Genomic DNA, 4,397 nt, shown 5'->3' with positions numbered 1-4,397 from the left:
TAACAGACTGTTGCTAAGTGACACAGAAAGAGACAGTGACATTTTCTGTACTTTTGCTTTTTTGTACTTTTGTGCTTTCTTCAGAAAAAAAATTGAACTTTTCACCCCAAAAGCCTTTTTAAAGGCTAACTACTTTTACTATTTTAGTGCTGTTGTTAAGTATTTTTATTTTTTTGAATTGATAACTAATTTAGTTTGTAGTTTCTGGTTGAGTGATTAGCTTAGCATCATTTAGCTTAGCATCATTTATTACCTGTACAGCTTTCTTTTCAGGAGACAGAGAGAGAGAATTTTTTAAGAGAAGGATGGGCCGGCCTCGGAAGAAGCCCAAGGAGCCAACAGTCGCCAGGAGGCCACCGCGTAAGATCCTCCCAAGAGTAGCAGTTCACACTGGTAAGAAATTAGGAAATAATACTGTGTTTTCAGTATTCTACTGATTTTTTCATTATTCTAATATCTGAGAGGTTTGTTGTGAGTTTTTGATCACTCGAGATCAATTTAAAGATAAAACAAAAAAAGAAAAAACCCAGAGGTGTAGCACACTGTAAATCCAGTATAAACATATATACCATTTTAAGGTATCAAAAATAAAATGTCAATGTTAAAAAATCTCAGTAAAATTTATGTCACTGTACGAATCAGGTATACCGTGGGCATGTGTGAGGGTCACCAACTCCCCTCCAGCTCTGCCGTGGAGCAGGCCCTGTATGCAGCAGGTGCAGGATGCTCCACAGGCACCCAATCAGGAAGTCAATCAGGAGATCAGACTTCCTGAGGATGCTGTAATGGAGCTGAGCTGCATTCCTGGCATCCAGGACCTGGCTGTGGAGATGGGCTTCCTGCCTCCATGCAGCAGGCAACAGGATGGTCTTGCCACACCTCTGCCCAGTGTGGTTCCAGTCACCTCCGTCACCAGCGCTCATCAGCCCTCCACCTGCACATCTGAGAGCGAAGAGGAGCGCTGGATTCTTCGGGTGCGTCACCATCTTCAGGAGCCCTACTACAGAGAGGTGGCGCGAAGAGCTGCACTTCAGAACCAGATGGAGGAAGAAATGATGAACAGCGACCCGGCAGCAGACAGTCCACAGGGATCCCAGGAGATTGGTCTTCCTGAAGACGTTGTCGAGGAGCTGAACTCCATTCCTGGCATCTGGGACCTGGCTACGGAGATGTGCTTCCTCCTTCCACCTTACTAGTACCACTATTAGTAACACTAGCAACACCAATAGTGATCACTAGTACAGGTAAGTATTAAGGTAAGTATTTAGTAACGGGCGACACGGTGACATTGTGGTTAGCACCTTGTCTCGCAGCAAGGAAATTTCCTTCTGTGTGGAGATTTGCATGTATCTCCCCGTGCCAGCGTGGGTTTTCTCCGGGTTCTCCGGTTTCCCCCACAAAACAACTAGGCCAATTGGAGATGAATTGGACACGAATTGGAATTAATTTAACCTGTAAATTGCTTGTTTATGAGGAGCCCCCTCTGTCATTTATCAAGAAAACATTGCATATACACTACCTTTCCTCATGCATCTACATCCAAACCTCGCACATACACCATATATTCCTGACGCATCAACATGCAAACCTCGCACATATGCACCATATATTCCTCATGCATCTATAAGCAAACTTTGCACATACAAACCTCACTTTTCTTGAAATATGGTCTAGGGGGCGGCTCATACTTGTACATAGTTTCTTTACCAGTTTAATAATTAACTGTAGTAGCAAAAAAAAAAAAGCCCAAAAAAAAGGCTCCGGTGGTGGCACACCTGACCTTCATGATCAGGGCGGGGTTCAACTCCCTGTGGAGTCCGTTTTCAGAGTGGCTGTTTGCTAGTGTTTAATACGCAATTTAAAAAACACTTCCTGTTTACATGCATTACATGAGGCTACTCCCTAATCCTGATTTACCTTCAAGAACGATTCATACTGTCTCCTGTATCTGTGTCATTCTTTTACGGTGATATTAAACTTCACTCGCCCAAGCAGGTTGGTGGTCTATAAATAATGGTAAGAATGTTGATCACTTGCCTGATTTTATGTCCCTCTGACCCATTTCAGTAGTTCTGGAGCTGGTCCTGAAACGCTGTGGGGAGAGGACTCATCCCTGAGGACACTCCATGTGCGAAACCTGGATCCAGCTGGTCAGCAAAGGTTTTGAAGGAGGAAGAGGAGACGCAGTGTGGAGCTGGTGCTTTCCTTGTCTCCTCTTTGTGGAAGACATAACATCTAAATAAGGAAAAATAATTTTTTTAAAAATCTTTAAATGTGTGTTGTCTTTCACTATTTGGACAGACAACTGTTAGATGATGAGCAAAAATGAAGATAATTGCATTTAAATTAAAATAGTTAAAAATAAAGAAATAAAGACCTTCCTTAAAGAGACCTATGGGCTCCAGCTCAGCATTCAACACCATCATCCCCCCAAAACTGTTTGAGAAACTCAGTAAGATGAGACTGAGCACCTCCCTCTGAATCTAGATACTGGATTTTGTGTCAGAGAGGTCTCAGGAAGACTAACCCACCCACCCACACACCACTCAGCGTCCACTGTTCCATGGTAGAAACTAATCCGCACCAGGTATCACATCTTAGACGACCTCATCTGGACCACCAACACCTCCTCCATCGGCAAAAAAGCCCAACAGTTTCTGCACTTTTTGTGGCCAATCTGCCTACACACATCTTCACTGTGTTCTACAGGGGCACCATAGAGAGCCTTCTGGCCAACTGTATCTCCGCGTGGCTGCCAAGGAACATCTCTCCCTGTGCCACAGGACTTCTTCCACAAGAGCTGCATCAGTAAAACTTCTAGTTTATTTATTTTCTTATTCCATTATATCTATCTGTTTTCTGCATTAATGTAACCGGAGCCTCATCATGTCATATCTCTATATGCTCTACAGTATATAGCGGACATGACAGTAAGGTTTACTTTTACTTGAGAAATGTCACCGCACTGGTAGCACCTATGTAGAGCTCGCTGTCCTGGTCCAGGCTTTGGGGAAACTGACTGTAAAATTCCTGCAGGGACAATGTGCCTGGGACAGGTCACAATGAAGTGCCTGATTCGTCCTCCACAATACAAGAGTCCCGCCAGAGCAATGAGGTGTCCATATATTCCACCATTTTATGGAGTGCCATCTTCATTGTGGATTCCTGGAGTGGTACTGGGGTTGGGGTGGTACGGGTGACAGCCATGAAACTCCTAAAGAAGCAAAAAGGGGTGCTAGAGAATATTCACCATCAGCAGGTAATCACATAAAAAATTTTAAGACAGTTCATTTTTAAAAAGTGTAAATATAGCACCCAATCTGCTTCAGCTCCCCTTTTTCATTTTTATTAGATGGTCATTGACTAACTGTTAACTTTTTAGTTAACTTGGCCATTGGTTATTGGTTAACACACCTACCACTGAGCAGCTAAATAGAAAACAAGCCAACAGGTTTCTTGTAACTCGCATAAGAAGTTTCCCTTTATTAGAATGCTATATGCTTATGCTAGCAGATAAGCCTGTTTCTGAAGCAGGGCTATGTCTTCTTACATTTAGTTACTGGCTAGGCTCTTTAGCTAGGCTAATTGCTAACATAGCAATGGTGGGCTAAGGATACCTTAAGAAGGTTAATGGGCAAAAAAACAATAATGTTGGCTACAGGCTTTCTGTAGCCAGTTGGTATTGATGCTAATGATGTTATCATTATGACTAAATAAGTGCAATTCTAAATTGTAAACAGGATAAAGTGCTTACAAGTTTTTTCTTCTCTAGTATCACAGAGACTTCCTGCTAGGCTGACACCTAGTGGTCTGTGGTAGTTATTACCCTGGTTGGATTTAGTTTGCTTACGCTGTAAAGGACATTTTTTCTACATTTCTTCACTCCAGCACAACAAACTAACTGGACTAAATAATTTCTATGAAATAAACAGCTCAGCAGCGTGAGTGGCGCTCATCCTAAAAATCTAATTAATTAATGCATCTGTGCCTGACGTGCTCTGATCTCGGCAGGTCAGATCACACAGAGCCCTTCAATCTATTAAAACAGGAAGCGTTACCATATCCAGTGCAACAGGTCCTGGATGCAGGCAGCCTGTTCCTGTGCTGTTGAGTGGCTGCTTCATACTAGACTGTGATGGAGGAGCAACAGGATGGACTCTGACTGAAGTCTGACTGGATCAGCAGCGGAAGCAGTGGAAGACTGGACTTTATCAGTTGTCTCAGGGACATCCTCTGCTGGGTCTTTTTCAGGATGGAGATGTTGGTCTCCCACTTCAGGTCCTGGGAGCTTGTGGCACCCAGGAACTTGAAGGTCTTCACAGAAGACACTGGTTTGTCTGATATGGTGAGGTGGAGCAGTGTTTATGGACGTACCCTGAAATCCACTGTCATCATGC

General features: G+C 43.3%; 1 long non-coding RNA gene across 1 annotated transcript; it reads right to left on the bottom strand.

Moving 5' to 3' along the window:
• Nucleotides 1-1,834: 1,834 nt before the first annotated feature.
• LOC114797875 (uncharacterized) lies at nt 1,835-3,802 on the bottom strand. Its single transcript, XR_003751005.1, has 3 exons — nt 3,755-3,802; nt 2,942-3,214; nt 1,835-2,235 (listed from the first exon to the last, which is right to left on the bottom strand). It is a non-coding gene; the product is annotated as an uncharacterized LOC114797875 (long non-coding RNA).
• Between the last annotated feature and the right edge of the window lie 595 nt (nt 3,803-4,397).

Source organism: Denticeps clupeoides, chromosome 10, assembly GCF_900700375.1.
Source record: "Denticeps clupeoides chromosome 10, fDenClu1.1, whole genome shotgun sequence".
Lineage (NCBI taxonomy): Eukaryota > Metazoa > Chordata > Actinopteri > Clupeiformes > Denticipitidae > Denticeps > Denticeps clupeoides.
This window is presented reverse-complemented; position numbering and strand designations above follow the sequence as displayed.